Source organism: Gopherus flavomarginatus, chromosome 12, assembly GCF_025201925.1.
Source record: "Gopherus flavomarginatus isolate rGopFla2 chromosome 12, rGopFla2.mat.asm, whole genome shotgun sequence".
NCBI classification, from domain to species: Eukaryota; Metazoa; Chordata; order Testudines; family Testudinidae; genus Gopherus; species Gopherus flavomarginatus.
In genome coordinates, this window is record NC_066628.1 from 7,537,748 (window position 1) to 7,561,519 (window position 23,772).

A 23,772-nucleotide genomic window follows, 5' to 3' on the forward strand; every position below is an offset into this window, starting at 1 on the left:
TTTTAAAGAAAATCAGATCAATGAAGTGGTGGCAGTCACTGGCTAAGCACCTGGAAGCAGAATTTGTTGAAGGGCTCACCCAGCTTTTGACAGCAATAGGCTGTTCTGCAGGTGCACAGAAAATATTTTATTCATTTCAATGTACCCAACTAGCTCAATTCAATGACTTGTCAGTTCAAAATTGAGAAAGCAATTGGGAGTTGAAAAATCAGGAAAGTTTGTTTTCCACATTAAGAACAAGGTGTGAGAGGATGAGATCTACCAGCTCTAAAATCTTGAAGGACACGGTGACCAGAAACAATGAGTTCAATTCACTAACTACAGATAATTGTTCCTATTTTCTAACAAATCATATTTAAATGCAAAACATGTTTTAGTAAAGTATTTTTCTCCTCTCCATCCTGTTGTCCAGATCAAGTTACAGTGAAGATGAAGGTTCTTTCATTCTGTCCTAACTCCGCAGTGAGCGCCTCTCTGCCTAATTTGATCATTTTCTTCATTATTTATCACATTGACAAGCTGGAATCAGGTAGGAATCCCACTGGTCCTGCTGCTGCTTGTAGGATTTGAAAAAAAAAGAAACCAAAACCAGCCAAACAAAAAAAAAAAAAAACAACCCCAAACCCACCTCTACAACAAATTTCAGATTGGCTCAATATCAGTAAATAAATCTCCACATCCTCCCCAACCCTTCTGGAGGAGTAATTCTCCGTCTGCTGCTTATGAGGCAACTCAGTTTCTCTATCCATCTAGGCACCTATATCATTATAGTATCTGAGTGTGAGGCTGTATGGAATATGGGAAACCATTTATAATGGCACTGATACCAGTATTACAAAATCACAGGAACTCTTAGGCAAGATATGCCATGAGAAGTAATTATGCCGCTCTACCCTGCGCTCATTAGGCCTCAAATGGAGTCTTGGGCCCAGTTCTGGGCACCACATTTCAGGAAAGATGTGGACAAATTGGAGAGAGTCCAGAGAAGAGCCACAGGGATGATTAGGGGTCTGGAAAACAGGACCTAATAGGGAAGATTGAAAGAACTGGGTTTGTTTAGTCTGGAAAAGAGAAAACTGAGAGGGGACATGACAGTTTTTTCAAATACCTAAAAGGTTGTTATAAGGAAGAGGGAGAAAACTTGTTCTCCTTAACCTCTGATGATTGGACAAGAAGCAATGGGCTTAAACTGCAGCAAGAGAGGTTTAGGTTGGACATTAGGAAAAACTTCACAACTGTCAGGGTGGTTAGACATTGGAATAAATTGCCTTCGGGAGGTTGTGGAATCGCCATCATTGGAGATTGTCTAACCTGCTCTTAAAAATCACTTGTCAGGGATGGTCTAGATGGTGCTAGTCCTGCCATGAGTGCAGGGGGCTGGACTTGATTACCTCTCGGGGTCCCTTCCTGTTCAATGATTCTTTTGTAAGGTATCAGTGGAAAAGGCTTGATTTGCTAAATATAAGTTTTGTTTATAGGTCTGCATCATCTTTGTATGGTGAGATATAAATATATGTGGTATATTTGTGTCTCAAACTTGGCTGTGACACCCCCAGACAGACCGGCATCAGCACTATCCAGCCTGCTGTAGAATGAACCATTGAGAGAAGCCTGGGGCTATGAATCAGCAGGACATGTAGACAAGTATCAGGGGGTAGCCGTGTAGTCTGTATCCACAAAAACAACGAGGAGTCCAGTGGCACCTTAAAGACTAACAGATTTATTTGGGAAAAGCTTATGCCCAAAATAAATCTTAGTCTTTAAGGTGCCATGGACTCCTCGTTGTTTTTCAGGACAGGTAGGGACATGCATAGGTGCCAACTTCTACTGGTGCTGGTGAGTGCTTGATTCTCCCCTCTGCCCCTGCCCTTGCCCCACCCCGCTCCCATTCCGACACCTTCCTCAAATCCCTGCCCCAGACCTGCCTCTTCCCTGCCTCCTCCCCTGAGCATGCCACATTCCCACTCCTCCCTCCCAGCGCTTGCTACAGCTGTGTGGCAGCGGCAAGTGCTGGGAGGTAGGCGGAGGAGGTGTGGGATGGGGAATTTGGCTGCCAGTGGGTACAGAGCACCCACTAATTTTTCTCTGTGTGTGCCCCAGCCCCAGATCACCCACAGAGTTGGTACCTATGTGGTCATGCTGATGGACAGGGGACTCCAAGTACCTTTTCATGCCCATGTGCTGTGTGTTTGTGTTTGGGACAAAGGATGTGCATGCCACATGGCAAAGAATATAAAAAGGCAGCTGCGTCTTCTCCATTTTGTCTGCAATCCTGCTTCTCACCTCTGGAGTAACTTCCCTAAAAACTTTGCTTTTCTTTCCTCTTTGCTGCTTTCCCTAAAAACTGAAGCTTTGAACAAAGGACTGATAGACCCATCCAAGCTTTGGATGTGTTCCAGAGAGACTTTGCAAGGTAGCAAATTCACCAGTGCTGCTAAGACCCTGATATATGGATTCTGAAGTCTCTCTCTCTCTGTATATATACACCTCTACCCTGATATAACGTGGTAAAGCAGCGCTCGGGGGGGCGGGGCTGCACACTCCTGCAGATCAAAGCAAGTTCGATATAACATAGTTTCACCTATAACGTGGTAAGATTTTTTGGCTCCCAAGGACAGCATTATATTGGGATAGAGGTGTATATGAAAGTACCTGACTGCTTTGACCATTTAGTAACTCTTCTTTTTAGTTCCTTTTCTTTTCTAATAAAACCTTTCGATTTAGATACTGAAGGATTGGCTGGCAGCATGGTATTTTGGGTAAGAGTCAAACTAGTATTGATCTGGTAATGTGTCTGGTCCTTTGGGGAATTAAAAAACATTTTGTAAAGTGAACAGAGTTTTAAATAACTTCTCGCTGTACTGAAGCTATTTGCTGATTGGAAGCCAGAGACTGGAATGCAGTAAAGGGGGCTGTGTGATTTTTTTTTTCTTGATAACAAGTATAGGGGATCAGGAGCACAGTTTGTGACTGGTTGGTGAATCTAACTATAGTGTAAACCACTAGTTTTGGGAGAATCTTCTCTCCTTTTTGCAGCCTTTCCTGATGTTGGCATTTCCACTGAGGGTTGCCCTACGCATCTCTGATCATGCTGAGCATCCTGCTTCACATGCTTGATCCTCTGTGACCCAGTCCTTTCTCAAACACCAAGGCAACCTAGCCTAAAGCTGAAGTGATTTGGGGTCAGTGGGGCCAAGGCAAGTGAGTTCCAGAGTTGAAGAGCCTGTACTGAAAATGTCCTGGCAGTGACCCCGTCTCACTAAAAGCAGGTGGAGGGGGGCAAAGGAGGAAAACTCAAGAACCTCAGCTGATCTCAATGAAAATTGTGTCCTCGTACGAGGTGATGGGTGGTGGTCTCCGAAGAAGCTGGGTCCCAAAACATTAGGGTGACATTCTAGGAGATATCTGACTTCAATGGAGTCAGGATTTCATCTTTTCACCCTTCTCATATTAAAACCAATGCTGAGAATCACATCAGAAATATAGTGAAGGCTGGAACAGATCACAGAGCTCAGGTACACAGTGTATATACTCAGGTCACCCTGTCCGGCCACGGGGCGCTGAAATAGCTCTGTGGCATGTCAAATTAATATAAGGGGTGTTATCAGTGACACCTATACCTGAGCTGTCCTGTCACTTTCTACTATAAATGTCTTTTTCAGTGGCTTATAACTTTTCCAAATTTCAAATATTCAGGTTGAAAATTTGCATGCCAGGTGTCTGCCCCAGGTTGAATTTTTGGAAAGTTGGTACCTACTAACCTTCTTTATTTCTAGCATGTTTTCCTCCTGAGCTTGTTCTCTTTTTGTTTTGGTGTATTTCACAGCTCAGTTCAGCGTGACCGGTCGTGATCACCCTGTCACTGCCATTGTGGGTGAGGCCATCGTGTTACCCTGTCACCTGTTCCCCAGGATGAGCGCTGTGAACATGGAGGTGAGATGGTTCCGATCTGAGTTCCTTTCATTTGTGCACCTGTATCAGCATGGAAAGGATCAATACGGAAACCAGATGCCAGAATATCGTGGAAGGACAGAGCTTTTGAAAGCTGGCATCACGGATGGGAATGTTTCTTTGCGGATTCTTAATATCAGACCTTCAGATGAAGGACAATACAACTGTTTTGTTCAAGATGGTTCTTTTTATGAAGAAGCCCCATTGGAACTGAAGATAGCAGGTCAGCTGCTCTTGTCTCTGTTATCTTAGTCTGGGCTGCAGTTTTTGTTCTTTCCTACTGCAACAACTGTGACTAGCAACTTGTGAATTATTTTAGAGTAACACAGTGTGTCTAGATTTCAGCACATGGCCACGTTCATACATTTGGGAAAATACACTGAAAACTTTCCCATCGTTTTATTAAAGACCTTTTCAGAATAGTCAAGAGATTTCCTTGCCCAAAAGATGTTTTTGGCTGACTTCAAAAGGAGGGAGAGAAAGGAGGGAAAAGACATCTAGACAAATATGGGCCTGGTTTATACTAGAAAAGTAGATCAGCTGAACTGTCTCTCGGGGGTGTGAAAAATACACACCCCATGAGTGACATAACTAAGCTGACCTAAGTCCCCATGCAGGTAGCACTGGGTCAACAGAAGAATTCTTCAGTCAACCCAGCTACTGCCTCTCAGAGAGGGGTATTACCGATGACCCCAGGAGGAGTCCTGCCGTTGGTATAAGCAGTGTCTCCACTGAAGCACCACAGCGGTGAAGCTGTGCTGTTGTAGCCTTTCAAGTGTGGACAGCCTGTGGTCTTCCAATTTCTCTGCAGTCATTCTGAGGCGAGGCTAAGGTGGGACTGCCAGGTTTATAGGGCCTTCTGACGTGGTCACTACAGGTAGTTAGTTGGGGTGCAGTCAAAATCAGTTGTAGCTTTCTGATTGGCTGAGGCCACATAAAGATGGTGGTGAGGGAGGGAGACATTATGTTTTTACCGCTAGTGGATGAGCGTTTTGTCCCCTGCTGCTCTAACACAGGAACCATGGAGCCGGTTAGATTTATTTATTTATTTAAAAACAGAACAAACAAAATGTTTATTCAATATGCTAAAAACTGGCTTTCTGAAAAATTCATATCCCACTCGGTATTTAAATGAAGTGGCCAGATTTCCAAATTTGTTCAGTGCTCCATTGCTCTTGGGTGGAGAGGACAATATCTCTCACTTATTTAGTGAAATTATTTTAAATATTTGTTCACATCTTTTCCTGTCTCCATGCATATTGGGAATTCAGAAATTCCAGTGTTCATTTCTCCCTTCTATGTGATCAAGTGATCTCTAGTGGGAGTAAGGGATCCACAATCTCTCACTCATCCTTTTAGCTGTTAAGTTACTCCATTGATTTATCACACATTTATGTAATTTTCTTCTAGCTTTGGGCTCCAATCCTCTCATCTCTGTGGAGAGTCACCAGGATGGAGGGATCCGGGTGGTTTGTCAATCGGCTGGGTGGTACCCAGAGCCCAAGGTGCTATGGAGAGATCCCAGTGGGCAAGAATTACCATCACTCTGTGAAGCAAAATCCCTAGGGGATAGTGGCCAGTTTGAAACAGAAAATTCTATTATTATAAAAGAACGCTCAAACCAGAACCTGTCCTGTTGGATCAGGAACACCTTTCTCAATCAAGAAAAGGAATCAACAGTTTATATAGCAGGTCAGTTACCAGCCAAACCCGCACGTTTAAATCACCTTAATCAGAAACAAAAAAAACATAGGAAACAAAGAACTGAAGCATCTGTTGTGCATATTTTACAACCTACATAAATACTGATACTCCTGAAAATCTTTCTTAAAAAAAGAGTATGATTTTTAGAGGAAATATTCCCCAAATCTTGAAGAGTTTGTTCTTAAAAACTTAACTTCACCACAGTGATTTTGTGATTTTGTACACTATGATTTGTTTGCTGCCTTTTCAATAAGTGAAATGTCACCAAAATTATGTGGGCTTGTTTCCGTTGACATTCAGTGGGAGTTGTGCTCATAACTCACTTTGCCTTTGTTTACACACGCAAGCTGCACTGATTATCTACTGAGTTATTGATGAAACCCCTTGTCTGAATGCTCTTATTTCAGTTTCAGAGTGTCCTATGTTTTTAGCTTAAGTCAGTTCCTTACTGATTTTTACTAAATGGAGAAAAGACACTATTCAGCTGATTTATAATTTAAAGATTTGTCAACCAGTTTAGTTAAATTGGGGCAGTCTTGTTATGTGGTCAGCTGTGGAATCAATGTAACGATGACTGAATGAGTGTTACACCAATTTCACTAAACCAGTGCACAAATCCTGTGTGGAGAAGGCCTTAGGCATGTTTGAAATGCCCACTCTGGCTAGATGATTTAAATGCTGTAAACACAAACACGGCAAAAGAAGATGAATCAATTTTCAGCACTTAATGTTTGGATTAATTGCAATTATAATTCATTGAAATAATTGGGGAAATTATTAGTGACTCACTAAAATACTCTTGCAATTTCTGAATGCTGCTGAACAGTGAGTAGCAAATTGTTTGCTGCCATAACTCCACTGAAGTCAGTGCTGTTTTGTGAGCATAGAATTTGCCCCTGAACTCAATGAAGCTCTGAATACCATGAATCAAACCAGGCCTGTTCATTCACAGATTAATCAGTGCTAAAGCTGTGTTGGTTGGAGTAACTTTTAAAATCAGGTTTTGGTCTTTTGTATAGTAGAGAGGGGGTTATGTTTTCACTCCTATCTCACATATGTCCTGCTGGGAACTATTTACGTAGTTATGTGCAATAGAGAAAAAAATAGTGTTGTCCCTGTTTCCAAACTAATGCAAATCCTGTGGGGTTTATTTTTCAGATTTCTTTTTCCCGAGGGTGAATCCATGGATGGTGGCTCTGAGTGTGATTCTCCTGGTTTTGTTTGGTTTCATTGGCCTCACTCTTTATCTCTTTAAAATAAAAGGTAAACATCACAGGGGAAAATTTTAGTGAAATGAACAAGAATTTTCTTCTAATAACCAAAAAAAGGGAAGAATGAAATTTTACACTAGGCCAAGCAGGGGAAGCACCGACCTGCACTGTGCTCCCCTCAGCAGCACAGGGAAGGAAACCTTACTAAGGTTCCCATTTGCTCCAGGAGGCAGTGATCTGCACCAGCCCTTTACAGGCACAGAATATTTCTCCCCCACAACTGCCTCAGTTAAGCTAAATGGAGCATTTGGGAAAGGGGTGGAGGGAAGATTGGAGAAGGTTTTGGCTCACTCCTCACTCTTTTCTCACCACTTCCCACCCAGCTGTGCAGTTATTCCTTCCTCGGTCCCCATGGACTGTGAGAATTAGTTAATGTCTTTTTCTCTCCTCTGATAAGTAAATATTTTATACAGAATTGGGTCCCCAAAGCGATTGTGTGTGATTTTTATTTTGGGAGCAGTTTTCTGTGATTTGATGTAATGTTGAAAAGAAATTGGAATGAGAGAAAGCCTGGCAAATTTCACCCCAATAGGTAATATTAAAAAAATATACACAGTAGAAAAGAGGGGTCTGAATAAACATGAGCTCTGAGCCTTAACCTGAGTTCTGACAATGGTGAGGAACAGTAAGTCAGAGATGGAGAAGGGAAAACTTTTTCTCCTGGTGTTGAGAATATGAAACCCATCAAAGGCTCATGAATTATATAATCACTGTGCAACTTTCTTGAAATGCAGACAACTGTATAACCAAGGCAAAAATGCTCCTAATCAGAATTTATATTTATTTCTGTTTATTTTTGATGGAACGGGATATAGAAATCTGTAAATGTCGTCCTCTTTCCTCCAACAAGTGAAACTCTTGCCCAAATTTGTCTCCTCATAAGAGTATTTCTTTGCTTATTTATGAATTTTTTTGGGGTGGAGTTTTTTAACCAGAAGATGAAAGCCCAATAATGCATCACTAACATCAGTTAGATCTTTGCCATTGACTTCAATGAGTATAGGGTTAAGCACTGAATGCACAAGTCATATCGCTAAAACAATAATGCTGATAATTTGAGGGCCATAGATTCCAGTCTGCACCCCCAGAGCTCCAAGTACAGAAAATGAGAATGTGAGAGAGAATACAAGGACACAGGATTGGAGTCTAGTGGCTAGATTTTTAAAGGTCTATGGTCAGCTAACTCTCACTGAAATCAGTGGGAGTTAGGCCCCTAAATGTCTTGAAAAATCAAACCCTAATTCCATAAGGAATTCAAAACTTTCAGAATTGTAAATTCTTCCAGAATTGTAAATAGTCAGTTACAGTTGGACACTTTAACTCTTGTGTGGCCACATGGTTAATAAACTGAATGAAATGTTTGGTATTTAGGGGCCAGGCGTTCATATCAGGAAAACACTCCTTTAAACCTCCATTAACTGAAAATATTCTTAAATAACTTTTATATTTACATCTCTTTGCTTTATTTTGTTTCTTTAGGGAAACATCTTGGAGAAATCAGTAAGTTCAATTTTTCTCCACATAGAACGTTTTCCATTAAGTTGTTTGCTGTTTTATTATTTATGATGATGATTATTAAAGAGAGATCAATTTGAAAATCACATGAAATATCAGTGATAATGTATTGATAATTATTCAATATGTGTCTAACAGGAAATCAGAAAGAAAATGTTTTTTGAAATATATGTTCTCTGAGAGTGAAATCCGCATGGTGCTGGAGACGCAATGACATGGGGGACCAGGAGGACTCTGTGCCCTCAAATGTCCTCTTGCCTCATCTGACAAGTAAATAATTTGGTCCAAGATGGATCTTGTGTGTAATTATATTTGAAGAGGAGTTGTTCATTTTTTCATTTAATGTTAAAAGGAAATTGGGATGAGATTAAGCCTGATAAATTTCACCCCAACAGGTAATATGAAAAGTTATACACAATGTTCAACTTTCACAAAACTCAGACAACCGTATATCCAAGAGAAAAATATTCCTAATAATAATTTGATTTATTTCTGTTTTTAGGGAAACGTGATACAGAAATTGGTAAGTGTTGTGCCCTTTTCTCCAACAAGGAAAATTTTGTACAAATTCGTCTCCTCATGTTTTATTTTTTAAAATGAGAAAAACATGAATGCCCTGATGCTGCACCATTAACATCAATTAGAGCTGTGCCTTTGATTTCAGCAAGTGTAGGATCTGACGCTAAATGCACAAGTCACATCACTAAAAGAATGTTGATACATTTAGGGCCTGATATTACATTCCGTGCACACCGAACACTCCCATCAAAGTGAATGGGAACATGTAATATGTAAGGAAGCAGGAATGGGCTCTTAGGGCAGCTTTTCAAAGGTATTTGGACACTTAATGCCAGTTGAAGTCAATGGGACTTAGAAACTAAATACCTTTGAAAATCTGCCTCTAATACCCTAGGGAATTCAAAACTTTCAGAACTAAGTCCATGCATATAATCAGTGATTTTTTGATACTTTACTCTAATGTATACACAAAATGAGCCCAAACGTCTACACCCCAATTTTACAGGCCCATGTCTGTGAGCCTAGTTAGCTGACATGCGTCAATTGGAGATATTCGGTTGCTGTGTAGCCACATCCTATGGGATTTTGCAGGTGCTCTGTGCCCTGCCTGGGGGTTGCAAAGGGACTCTTCTTCCCAGACCTCAGTTGTTTCCCTGCCCATAGCCTGGATCAATGGGTTTGTGAGGGACAGGCTCCATGATGGGAAGTTGATTCCATACTAGAAGAGATGCACTTAATTAGTGTGTATTTGTTTCTGATTCTGTGTTATCTAGATGATCTTCGAAGAAAACTTGGTAAGTGTTTCTATTTCTCGAATGCAGTCTTTTCTGTTGAAACTATCTCTGGATCTGTCGATGTCTCACCCTTCTGCCAGGTGGAGTCGGTAGCACATGGGCTGGGTTCAATGTCAAGGCTTCCTCTTAGCAACACAAACCAGAAAAAACTTGAGACCCTACCCAATAATCTGGGAAAACTTAACTCTTGGGCCCCTTTAAGGGTTATAGCGGCACAGCTGTGCCACTGTAGCTGTACCACTGTAGCTGCCCTGCAATCGGGTCTCCCGTGTAACCGCTCTGTGCCAACCTCCCACCGGCATAATTCAACCACCCCCAGTGAGCGGCAGTAGGTATGATAGTGGGAGAGTGTCTCCAGGCAACATAATTCTGTCCACACTTGTGATTTTGTCGGTGAAATATATGTAGGTCAGAGACATGCTTTTTTCACACCCCGACTGACAGAAGTGCTGGTGTAGACACAGGGTAAGAGACACAACTTCCCACTCACCCACCTGAGTCTGGGTGTAACAAAAGAAAACTCGTATTACAAGGCAAAGGGTCCCCAGCATTGTTTTGGGAAAACACCATGGCCATGATTTGAATGCATGTAACCCTGAGCAAATCCCCACCCCACAGGACATTGGGCAATGACCTTTGCCTCAGTTTCCCACCTTGCTGTGTGAAAATCCAATGAGCGAACAACCTGTAACACACCAGTGCCCTCTCCCGCCACTGCAGCCCACTCACCATTGGTTGTTAATCAGCCAAGGCCCAGAGTTCAGAGGTGCCCTCATATGGCTTCACCTTCCACCCGTGAATGGTGAGGGTGGGTGTGGGGGGGAAGGGTCATTGAGCAAGGGTCCACTGCTGCCTCCACCTCTGGAACTGTTTTGCTGCTGCTATCACTGTCACCACTGGCCATAGGTGCCGACAGCCCCAGAGCACGCAAGGGCAAAATTAGTGGGTGCTCTGCACCCACCCACAGCCAAGCTCCCCTCTCCCCGCAATGCATCTCACCCACTGGCAGCCTCGCTGACCTATTCTTCCCACTCCCTCCCAGTGCCTCCCACAAAACAGCTGTGTCACAGCACTCAGAATGCTCTCGGGAGGAGCAGGGAAGCAGCACGCTTGTGGGAGGAGATGGGGAAGAGGCAGGGTGGGGTTGGGGACTTCAGGAAGGGGGTGGAATGAGGTGGGTGAAGGGGTGGAGTGGGGGTGGGGCCTGGGATGTAGCAGGGGGTCCAGCACCCTCCAGCCAGAGGGAAAGTCAGCACCTTTGCCATTGGCTACTCACTGCCTCCTCTCCGTGAAAAGGGGTGAGGGACATCGAGCAGTGCCGCTGCTGTCTCTGCCACCACTGGCTGATGCCTCTGCCGCTGGTTCTGCTGGTTTTTCTGGGGCTGTTACCTCTGCCACCGATCAGCTCCACTGCTGTTCTCACGGCTCCTGCTGGCCCCCCACTGCCACTTCTGCCATGGTGCGTTCTGAGGTTCCACGTCCTACCCAGGGATTCCAGCAGGCCGTGGCTGCTGCTGTATCTCCATGTTCACTGCAGCCCTGTCCCCAAACTAGGTCTAGGCCTGCTCATCAGCAGTTTCAGCTCTCACAATCACTGAATGGAAACAGGGGCTCTCCATGGGGTCTAATCAGCTCTGGCTTTAAATACGGGAGAGGGGAGGGGAAGGTCAAATGGTACCTAGGGCGCTCGAAGGGGAATTCATAGCATCAGGCAAGAACACCTGTCCCCCCTACTTCTGATTTTCACTGTTTTTTGGCATCTCTATCCCCTGCTTAGCCAGTGAGCTTTAATTGAGGGTATCACTGACATACCCGTCGTACAATCCAGACTAAGGGGTGGCTGTGTCACCCCCCGCCCTGCAACCTGGGTGCCCCATACAATGCTCTGCCTCTGTAGCCTCCTACCTGGATCACTCACAAACAGCCTTCTAATCATAATTTATAAATCATAAATGTCCTATAATAATTTAGATTTATTCTGGGTTTTTTTATTTTTTAGGAAACGTGATACAGAAATTGTAAGTGTTTGTGCCCGTTTACTCCACAAAGAAAACTTCCTACAAATTTGTGCCTCAGTTTATTTCTTTAAATAGAAAAACATGAAGCCCTGATGCTGCACTGCTCCATCAAATTAGAGCTGTGCTTTGATTTCAACAAGTAGGAGGATCCAACACTAATGCCACAGTCCATCCCTAACAGAATAATGTTGATAATTTTATGGGCCCCAATATTACATTCCGTACACACCTAACACTCCCATCAAAGTGAATGGGAACATGTTATATGCAAGGAAGTGGGACTGGCTCTAGGCAGCTTTTTAAGGTTTGTTTGGACACTTAATGCCAATTGAACTCAATGGGACTTAAAAACCTAAATACCTTTAAAAATCTGCCCCTAATTCCCTAGGGAATTTAAAACTTTCAGAACTAAGTCCATGCAGATAATCAGTGATTTTTTGATATTTTACTTGAGTGTAGACACAAAATGAGCCCAAACGTCTATACCCCAACTTTACAGGCCCTCAGCCTATGTCTTGTGAGCCTAGTTAGCTAACATGCATCAATTAGGGGTATTCAGTTGCTGTGTAGCCACATCCTATGGGACTTTGCAGGTGTTCTGTGCCCTGCCCGTGTTTGTCAGAAGGTGGAGTTGGATGGCAGGAGAGAGATCACTTGATCATTACCTGTTAGGTTCATTCCCTCTGGAGCACCTGGCATTGGCCACTGTCAGTAGACAGGATACTGGGCTTCATGGACCTTTGGTCTAACCCAGTATGGCCGTTTTTTATTTTCTTATGTTTGAAAGAGACTCTTCTCTCCAGACCTCAGTGGTTTCCCTGCCCATAACCTGGATCAATGTGTGTGTGAGGGAAAGGCAAGGATGCGTGATGGGAGGCTGGGGTTGATTCCATCCTAGAAGAGATGCACTTAATTAGTGTGTGTTTGTTTCTGATTCTCTGTTACCTAGATGATCTTCAAAGAGAACTCGGTAAGTGTTTCTATTTCTCGAATGCAGCCTTTTTCGTGGTGTTGAAACTTTCTCTGGATCTATCGATCTCTCACCCTTCTGCCAGGTGGAGTCGGCAGCAACACAGACTGGGTTCAATGTCCAGGGTTCCTCTTAGCAATACAAACCAGAAAACACTTGAGACTCCCCCCCATTAATCTGGGAAAATGTAACTCCTGAGTCTCTTTAAGGCTTATAGTGGCACAGCTGTTTCACTGCAGCTGCCCTGCAATGGGTGTCCCATATGGCCACCTGTAACCGACCTCCCACCAGCATAATTAAACCACATCCAGCGAGCGGCAGTCACTACGTCACTGGGAGAGTGTCTCCCCCAGCATAGCACTGTCCTGACCGGTGCTTTTGTCACTGAAATTTATGTCGGTCAGAGACATGCTTTTTTCACACCCTAACTGACAAAAGTTTTGCTGACAAAAGTGCTGGTGTAGGCACAGGATAAGAGACAAAACGTCCCACTCACCTGCCCTGAGTCTGGGTGTAACAAAAGAAAACTTATATTACAAGGCAAAGGGACCCCAGCATTGTTTTGGGAAAATACCACAGCCATGATTCAAAAGCATGTAACCCTAAGCAACCCCCCATCCCACAGTACATTGGGCAATGTTGTTTGCCTCAGTTTCCCACCTTACTGTGTGAAAATCCAATGAGTGAACGACCTGTAACACATCACTCCCCTCTCCTGCCACTGCAGCCCACTCACAGTTGGTTGTTCTTAATCAGGCAAGACCCAGAGTTCAGAGGTGCCCTCACATGGCTTCACCTCCCATGCCTGAAAAGCACGGGGGGGAGGGGAGCATTGAGCAAGGCGTCCGCTGTTGCCTCCACATCTTCAACTGGCTTGCTGCTGCTGCTGTCACTGTCACCACTGGCCATAGGTGCCGATAGCCCCGGAGCACCTACAATGAAAATTAGCGGGTGCTCTCCACCCATCCACAGCTAAGCTCCCCATTCCCCACAGTGTAGTTCAGCTACTGGCTGCCTCGCTGACCAGCTCTTCCCCCGCCCTCCCAGTGCGTGCTGCAAAACAGCTGTTTCAAGGCACTCAGGATGCTCTGGGAAGGAGGGGGAGGAACAGGGATGCGGCACACCTTGGGGAGCAGGTGAGGAAGAGGCAGGGTGGGGCCTGGGACATGGGGAAGGGGATGGAATGAGGTGGGTCGGGGCACAACGGGTGGGGATTTGAGGAAAGGGGTGGAATTGGAGGGAGCAGGGATGGGAAGAGGTGGGAGAGGGGTTTGGGGGAAGGGGGTGGAATGGGGGCAGAGCCTGGGGTGGAGCAGGGTGTCAAGCACCCACCGGCCAGAGGGGAAGTTGGCATCTGTGCCACTGGCTGCTCGCTGCCTCCCCTCCCTGAAAAAGCTGGAGGGACATTGAACAATGCCACTGCTGCCTCTGGAACTGGCTCACTGCAGTGGCTGTTGCTGCCTCTGCCTGCCCTGGCTGATGCCTCTGCCGCTGGTTCTGCTGGTTTTTCTGAGGCTGTTACCGCTCAGCTCCATTGCTGTTCTCACGGCTGCTGCCAGCCCCACATTGCCACTTCTGCAATAGTGCGTTCTGAGGTTCCACAACCATCCAGGGATTCCAGCAGGCCGTGACTGCTGCTGCGTCTCCATTTTTTGCTGCAGCCCTGTCCCCACACTAGGTCTACGACTTGGCTCCTAGGCCTGCTCATCAGCTGTTTCAGCTCTCGCAATCACTGAACTGAAACAAGGGCTCTCCATGGGGTCTAATCAGCTCTGGCTTTAAACACGGGGGAGGGGAGAGGAGGGGAAGGTCAAGTGGTACCTAGGGCTCTTGAAGGGGAATTCATAGCATCAGGCAGGAACACCCGTCCCCTCCCGCTCTGATTTTCACTGGGTTTTGGCATCTCTATCCCCTGCTTAGCCAGTGAGCTTTAATTGAGGGTGTCACTGACATCCCCGTGGTACAATCCAGACTAAGGGGTGGCTGTGTCACCCCCCGCCCTGCAACCTGTGTGCCCCATACAATGCTCTGCCTCTGTAGCCTCCGACCTGGATGACTCACAAACAGCCTTCTAATCATAATTTATAAATCATAAATGCTCCTAATAATAATTTAGATTTATTTCTGGGTTTTTTTATTATTTTAGGGAAACGTGATACAGAAATTGGTAAGTGTTTGTGCCCGTTTCTCCAGCAAAGAAAACTTCCTACGAATTTGTGTCCTCATGTTTTATTTTTTTAAATGAGAAAAACATGAAAGCCCTGATGCTGCACTGCTACCATCAATTTGAGCTGTGCCTTTGATTTCAATGAGTGGAGGATCCAACACTAAATGCATAAGTCACATCCCTAACAGAATAATGTTGATAATTTTAGGGCCCAATATTACATTCCGTGCACACCTAACACTCCCATCAAAGTGAATGGGAACATGTAATATGCAAGGAAGCGGGGTTGGGCTCTAAGGGCAGCTTTTTAAAGGTGTTTGGACACTTAATGCCAATTGAAGTCAATGGGACTTAGAAACCTAAATACCTTTAAAAATCTGCCCCTAATTCCCTAGGGAATTCAAAACTTTCAGAACTAAGTCAATGCAGATAATCAGTGATTTTTTGATACTTTACTTGAGTGTAGACACAAAATGAGCCCAAACGTCCATACCCCAATTTTACAGGCCCTCAGCCTATGTCTTGTGAGCCTAGTTAGCTGACATGCATCAATTAGGGGTATTCAGTTGCTGTGTAGCCACATCCTATGGGACTTTGCAGGTGCTCTGTGCCCTGCCTGTGTTTGTCAGAAGGTGGAGATGGATGGCAGGAGAGAGATCACTTGATCATTACCTGTTAAGTTCATTCCCTCTGGGGCACCTGGCATTGGCCACTGTCAGTAGACAGGATACTGGGCTTCATGGACCTTTGGTCTAACCCATATGGCCGTTTTTATTTTCTTATGTTGGAAAGAGACTCTTCTCCCCAGACCTCAGTGGTTTCTCTGCCCATAGCCTGGATCAATGGGTTTGTGAGGGACAGGCAAGGATGTGTGATGGGAGGCTGGGGTTGATTCCATCCTAGAAGAGATGCACTTAATTAGTGTGTGTTTGTTTCTGATTCTCTGTTACCTAGATGATCTTCAAAGAGAACTCGGTAAGTGTTTCTATTTCTCGAATGCAGCCTTTTTCGTGGTGTTGAAACTTTCTCTGGATCTATCGATCTCTCACCCTTCTGCCAGGTGGAATCGGCAGCAACACAGGCTGGGTTCAATGTCAAGGGTTCCTCTTAGCAATACAAACCAGAAAACACTTGAGACTCCCCCCCATTAATCTGGGAAAATGTAACTCCTGAGTCTCTTTAAGGCTTATAGTGGCACAGCTGTTCCACTGCAGCTGCCCTGCAGTTGGGTGTCCCATATGGCCGCTCTGTACCGACCTCCCACCAGCATAATTAAACCACGCCCAGCGAGCGGCAGTCACTACGTCACTGGGAGAGTGTCTCCCCCCAGCACAGCACTGTCCAGACCGGTGCTTTTGTCACTGAAACTTATGTCGGTCAGAGACGTGCTTTTTTCACACCCTAACTGACAAAAGTTTTGCTGACAAAAATGCTGGTGTAGGCACAGGATAAGAGACAAAACGTCCCACTCACCTGCCCTGAGTCTGGGTGTAACAAAAGAAAACTTATATTACAAGGCAAAGGGACCCCAGCATTGTTTTGGGAAAATACCACAGCCATGATTCAAAAGTATGTAACCCTAAGCAACCCCCCATCCCACAGTACATTGGGCAATGTTGTTTGCCTCAGTTTCCCACCTTACTGTGTGAAAATCCAATGAGTGAACGACCTGTAACACATCACTCCCCTCTCCTGCCACTGCAGCCCACTCACGGTTGTTCTTAATCAGGCAAGACCCAGAGTTCAGAGGTGCCCTCACATGGCTTCACCTCCCATGCCTGAAAAGCGCGGGGGGGAGGGGAGCATTGAGCAAGGCGTCCGCTGTTGCCTCCACATCTTCAACTGGCTTGCTGCTGCTGCTGTCACTGTCACCACTGGCCATAGGTGCCGATAGCCCCGGAGCACCTACAGTGAAAATTAGCGGGTGCTCTGCACCCACCCACAGCTAAGCTCCCCATTCCCCGCAGTGTAGTTCAGCTACTGGCTGCCTCGCTGACCAGCTCTTCCTCCGCTCTCCCAGTGCCTGCTGCAAAACAGCTGTTTCAAGGCACTCAGGATGCTCTGGGAAGGAGGGGGAGGAACAGGGATGCGGCACACCTTGGGGAGCAGGTGAGGAAGAGGCGGGGTGGGGCCTGGGACATGGGGAAGGGGATGGAATGAGGTGGGTCGGGGCACAACGGGTGGGGATTTGAGGAAAGGGGTGGAATTGGGGGAGGGAGCAGGGATGGGAAGAGGTGGGAGAGGGGTTTGGGGGAAGGGGGTGGAATGGGGGCAGAGCCTGGGGTGGAGCAGGGTGTCAAGCACCCACCGGCCAGAGGGGAAGTTGGCATCTGTGCCACTGGCTGCTCGCTGCCTCCCCTCCCTGAAAAAGCTGGAGGGACATTGAACAATGCCACTGCTGCCTCTGGAACTGGCTCACTGCAGTGGCTGTTGCTGCCTCTGCCTGCCCTGGCTGATGCCTCTGCCGCTGGTTCTGCTGGTTTTTCTGGGGCTGTTACCGCTCAGCTCCATTGCTGTTCTCACGGCTGCTGCTAGCCCCACATTGCCACTTCTGCAATAGTGCGTTCTGAGGTTCCACAACCATCCAGGGATTCCAGCAGGCCGTGGCTGCTGCTGCGTCTCCATTTTTTGCTGCAGCCCTGTCCCCACACTAGGTCTACGACTTGGCTTCTAGGCCTGCTCATCAGCTGTTTCAGCTCTCACAATCACTGAACTGAAACAAGGGCTCTCCATGGGGTCTAATCAGCTCTGGCTTTAAACACGGGGGAGGGGAGAGGAGGGGAAGGTCAAGTGGTACCTAGGGCTCTCGAAGGGGAATTCATAGCATCAGGCAGGAACACCCGTCCCCTCCCGCTCTGATTTTCACTGGGTTTTGGTATCTCTATCCCCTGCTTAGCCAGTGAGCTTTAATTGAGGGTGTCACTAACATACCCAGGGTACAATCCAGACTAAGGGGTGGCTGTGTCACCCCTGCCCTGCAACCTGGGTGCCCCATACAATGCTTTGCCTCTGTAGCCTCCTACCTGGATGGCTGAGAAACAGCCTCCACTGGGGCTGGATTCTTTAATTGATTTGCAGATTAAAACCAAGGCCTTAAATTGGCCTCAGTAGTAGACTGGGAGCCAATGAAGGGACTGGAACATGGGCCTGATGTGTCACTGTGGCCTAAGCCCTGGAGAAGGCCGGCAGCTGCATTAGGTACCGGCTGGAGCCTTCACGCTCAGCTGTGGATTCTGTGATCTGCAGTAACCCAGCCTGGCAGTGGCAGAGGCAGGGATCACTGTGGCCAGACCGTTACCCATAGGAAGATGCAGAGTTTCCTGGTGAGCTGGGAGTTTAGGCACTGATGCTACCTGGTCACTTAGGCCTAGTGAAGGGTCACATAGGACCTGAGTCTTTGCACCGGGACTTTGGTGAATGGGGCTGTATGAATTCAATGTAATGAAGGGAAGTGTCTCATCTAGTTCTTCAAAATGTGTCTCTGCTTCTCAATCACTTTGCTCTGGCCTGGGTTCAGTGTAACCCAGCTGCTCTTCATCCCAGAGCCCTGGTATTGCTGCATGTGCTCAGCTGAGTTCTCATCCCTCTCTCTCTGTTTGGTTTCAGACTGGAGAAGAAACATCGTCTGCCCAGGTAGCTACAGCTCCTATTGCATCGCTATCCAAAGCTGCCCCTGCCCTGAGATTTCCCATTCCTTTTTCTCATACAGTTAATTTTTTGCACTAGCTCTTTGGGGCAGGGACAGCTCTGTACTAAGGTGAACAGACAAAGCTTTGTGTGGCCAACGTTGTGATTTCGGGTGCCTAAGGAATTCTTCTGTGCACACTAGCAGCTCAGAGAGTTCTCAGCTAGATGCTGTTAGAGTCCCTGACGGGGCTGGAGGCTCAGGGTGGGCAGGTGGACAAAGGGCTGGACCAGGCCAGGTTAATGCCTAGGCTGCTCGTTTCAATTTTCAGAAGCCCTAACAGGGCTGCATGTGTCCAGACAGCTTCTGCTGCTACTACTCTAGCCGTGGCACAGGTACATGGCAGCTAGCAGAGGTTAGCCCATTCACTGCACACAGACACCTGTTGGTCACACACAGAGATAGAGACCCCATCACACCAGGGCCAGGGCAAGGAAGTTTCGCGCCCTAGGAGAAAGTGCCACCTTGCGCCGCCCCCCACCGCAAGCCCTGCAGCAGCTCCGTCCCCCCATGGCACCTCCGCCCCGCGGCAGCTCCCCGCCCCCCTTGGGAGCCCTCGGGCACCTCCCCACCCCAGCTCACCTCTGCTACAGAAGCCCTGCTGTTGTGCCCGTCGCCGGGCTCGTGCCACGTGCGCTAAGCAGAGCTGCGGAGCTCTGCCCAGCTGCCGGCGCCCCTGCCAGCAATGAGAAGAATGACATGGGATGGGGCGGCCGCTGCACTGGGAGGGAGAGGGAGTCTGAACCGCCAGCAGGCAGCCCAGGGGTTCTCTTAGGTCAGTGCACCGCTGGCAGCCCGAACCCCTGGGTTGCCGGCGGCTGCACGCTGACCCGGGGGAACCCCTGGGCAGGCTGCCTGCCGGCAGTGGCGCACTGACCCCGGGAAACCCCTGGGCGGGCTGCCTGCCGGCGGCGGCGCACTGACCCTGGGGAACCCCTGGGCGGGCTGCTTGCCGCCGGCGGCGCACTGACCCTGGGGAACCCCTGGGTGGGCTGCCTGCTGGCGGCTCAGACTCACTCTCCCTCCTAGCGCAGCGGCCGCTGAAAGGCTTTAAAAAAAAATTGGTGGCGTCGTTTTTTGGTGCCCCCAAATGTTGTCGCCCTAGGCAACCACCTAGTTGGCCTAAATAGTAGCACCGGCCCCGCATCACACACTGACTGCAACCCCCCAAACACATGGCAGGATCCAAGCTGTATGGGAAGCCAGTAAGGGCCCAGAGGGAGCCAGTGTGGGCTCTGGAATTCCTTGGGGAAGATGGGGCAGGAGAGGAGTGGTATGGGGAGGGGTAAGGTTAGGGAGTGGGAGAGGAATAGAGGGATGCCCAGGGGTTTTCAGGAGTGGTCCCTGTGAGGAATGATGATTCTTCCAGGGGGCCACATCTCAGGTTGGCTATTCAAGTCCAATGAAGACTGTGAGGCAGTTCAGAGGGACCTACCCCCCCACCCTCACCCCAAGCTGTGTGAAAGGGAAACATGGTGGGATATGAAGTGCACTGGTGATAAATGAACATACCGTGGAGGGAAAAAAATGAACAACTCATTCACATTACAGAGTTTGAAAATAAGAGCATCAGCAGCTCAGTAATGCAACTGGGAAGTCACTGTGTTCAGTTTGACAAAACCCTCTGCTCACTGCGCAGCTCTGGGGAAAAGGTCAAACAAAATATGAGAATCCATAAAAATGGGCTGGTGAATGACATGGAAATGTTATACAGCCATTATGTAAAAGTGGTTTGCCCTTATCTGGAGTTCTGTGTTGGGTACTGGTCACCCCATCTCAGAAAGGGTAGCAAAGAAGAAAAAGGGGCTCAGAGAGAGGCAATGAGATTCAGCATGAGGAGAGATTGAAAAAATTGGGAATTTTTACCTTTAAAACAGAGGAGTGAGAGGGGACATGATACAAGTACAGGATTTTGCACAACCCCCCTGAACAGAATATGATTTAGGTTGCAATGTTGAAGACTTGAGAGTTAGGAAATGCCGGTCTTATGTTTGCCTGTACACCTTTAATTCTCACCCCTTGTGCATCCATCCTGCGCAGTGAAAGAATGAGGCAGGGGTCCTGTGTCAAAAAACTGTGTGTGATCATGTAACTGGAGATTGTATCATAATGTAAACACACGGGTCACTGGCTAAGGAAAAAAGAGTCTCTTAAAATTGTAGCCACTGACAGAGAAATGCTCCTCCGTGTATTTGGGGATTGTTTACTTTATGCTGAAATCTAGAACCTATCTGTTCCCCAGTGTAACATTTTATAGGCATAGGGAGCCACTCAGTCGTTCCCAGAACACTTGACATTTCCAGACTGTCAGGTTTGGTTTGGGCCCCCCGTCCCACTCCATCCTCCTTGGTATGATGGTGCGTGTGAGGTTATGCCACATGGGGGACACCATTTTTCAGAGATGGAGGGGGCAGAGTGATGTCCCCCATCCAACACTGGACAAAATCATATCTATTTTAGACCCCGTGCTGGACAGTGGACAAACCTCTCAAACAGAGGCCTGTCCATTTAAATCCTAGACGAGTGCCTCCCTCTCTACAACACTAATTTCTGTTAATGTGCTTGTTCAGATGAGCTCTCATCTCTGATTCTGTTTCCAGGGCTGGGAAGTTCTGCGCCACCTGTACAAGAAGGTAACTGAAGTTCAGATTCTATCAATGTGCCAGTCTCAGCAGCTGTTAGAACGTTTTGCTTCTTTCCCCTGACTGTGGCCGTGGGAGGAGAGTTCGTTGCTCAGGGCAGAGCTCACAAGCATCCTGCATTTCCCAGCACAGCAGGAAGGGAGGGAGGTTGTGAGCCATGGCCTGAGCACAGCAGTAAATCCAGATGCTATTGTGTCTACTCCTCCTGCCCCTCCTCTACCTTCACGTGCAGTGCAACCTGAAGAGCTTCCTGGGCCCACAGCCCAGCCTGGCTGCACAGCCACTGACGTGTCCCTGTCCCTAGCACAGGGCCAAAGACACAGCTCCTTCTCCCCCCAGCTCCCCAGGGCTGTCCCTGCTCACAGCCCCCTCCTTGCCTGGGGGCCAGAGCAATGGGCTGTGGACCATGAGCAAACTGAATTCTGGGTCTGTTAAATGTCCAGTAACTGAGGATTAACAATTCAGAGGTTGGAAACCGAGGAAATGACGTGTAAATGCTAAATTCAGAGATTAGAGAGAGAGAGAGAGAAACAAAGATATTTCAAGTGACAAAACAGGGAGGTGAGGAAATAAAATATGCCTAGTGATGAGAACCCTGGTGCTAGAGTACAGAGAGAGCCCAGGGGGAAAGTCATGAGAGTGCAAAGAGGGGGACACGTCAGGATTTGGAAGGGACCAGAAGACTGAGGGATGGGGCAGCATTTGGAAAGGTCTGGAGGGCCGGCAGTGCCTGGGAGGAACAGGAGGATGAGGAGGCTGTCAGCTGAATGGGGCTGGTGCGGAGGCTGTAGGAGTGGGGGTAGGTGGAAGGGCCTGGAGGTTTGGTGATGGTGGCTGCTTGGAGGGAATAGGCAAGTGAGTTACTGTTTTCACACTCCGCAAACTGTCTATAACCTTTCATGTCCTGCAGCCCTGGGCCTCTCCTGCCCCATCTCCTCCTCATCTAATATGATTTTCTCTCCCCTCTGGGATCTCTTCCTTCATGTCTCCATTCACTTCTCTGCTTGCTCTCCCTCCTTCCCCTCCCACTCCCTCTCCCCGAACACGCCCCTTGCTCTCACGTAGGCTGAGGGCGCAGGGCTGGGATGTATCTGTTCTCTCCCCACAGTGATTATCTCTCTCAGCTGGAAATATGGGGTTTAAGATGGGAAACTGCAGGGAGAGGTGAGGCGGGTCAGTGAGCACTGAGCAGAGGGAGCTCAGTTTCTCATCACTCGTGGGGCCCCCCATCCCCCTGACATGTGGGTCTCTAGTCCCCTCCCTGGAGAGATGTGCAGCAGGACAGGAAAGAGCCTGAGTCCCAGACCTGGCTCAAGTGACCTTTTTGCTGCAGGGCCCATCTCTGCCAGGGGCGTGACTCTCCCCTGCACTGTGCTGACATCTCAGAGCTGCTCCCCATTCAGAGCTGATGGGTAAATCCTGCAGGAAGGAGATTCAGAGTCACTCTCCAGCTGGGGCAGATTCTGTCACTGACACCATCAAACCCTCCCCCAGGGCCGAGCTCTGCCCCTAACGCTCTGATTCTCTCTCCTCAGCAAATGTGACTCTGGATCCAGCAACGGCTCATCCCCACCTCGTCCTGTCTGAGGATGGGAAAAGTGTGAGATGGGAACACACACGGCAGGATCTGCCCGACAACCCTGAGAGATTTGACACTGAGCTCTGTGTGCTGGGCTGTGAGGGATTCACCTCGGGGAGACATTGCTCGGAGGTGGAGGGAGATGGGGGACGCTGGGCTGTGGGGGTGGCCAGAGAGTCTGTGAGGAGGAAGGGAGGGATCAGCCGTAGCCCTAAGGGGGGGATCTCGGCTGTGGAGCGGTGCTGGGGGGGGTCAGTTCCGGGCTCTCAGCTTCCCTGTGACCCCCCTGCCCCTGAGCCGGGTCCCCAGCAGGATCCGGGTTTGTCTGGACTGTGACCGGGGGCAGGTGACATTTATCGATGCTGGTGACGAGGCCCCGATCTTCACTTTCCCGCCGGGCTCCGACCCTGGTTCTGGGTGGGGCCGGGATCCCTCCGACTGTGTCCCTGAAACACGCAGCAGAGAAAGGAACCGGAAATCAGCCTCTCTAGCCTCATAGACCCAGTCTCTATGATCTTGGAGGACTCCCATCTACCCAGGCCCTTTCTCCTCTACTCTATGGCTGTTGGAAGCACCTCCCCCTCCCTCTCTGCAGCCCCAGGGATGGGGGGAGGAGGGGGAAGAACCCTTGGGGCTGCAGGAGGGGCCCTGAGGGGCATGGGTGAGGGCTGGGCAAGGGGCAGAACTAACAGCCGGGCAGGGGACAAGCGGAGGTGGGGGTGGCAGGGACAGAGCATGAATCAATCAGGGTTTAGGGGGCTGGGGAGAAGCAGCAGCAGTCGGAAGCATTTTGTACGGATCTGTGACCTTAGATCTCACTGGGGGCTCCCAGCTGGGGATCAGCTCGAGGGGAAGGAATAAGATTAGGGAAAGAAGAGAGCAGCCGAGGGGGATGATCTGTGACAGGGAGGCGAGACACAGGGAAATAAAGAGGGATGGAAAGTGAGGCTAGAACAA

The 23,772-nt window shown here is 48.0% G+C and overlaps 1 pseudogene; it reads left to right on the plus strand.

Annotated features, from left to right (window-relative positions):
• The first annotated feature begins 262 nt into the window (after positions 1 to 262).
• Positions 263 to 23,772, plus strand: LOC127033293 (butyrophilin subfamily 1 member A1-like; annotated as a pseudogene).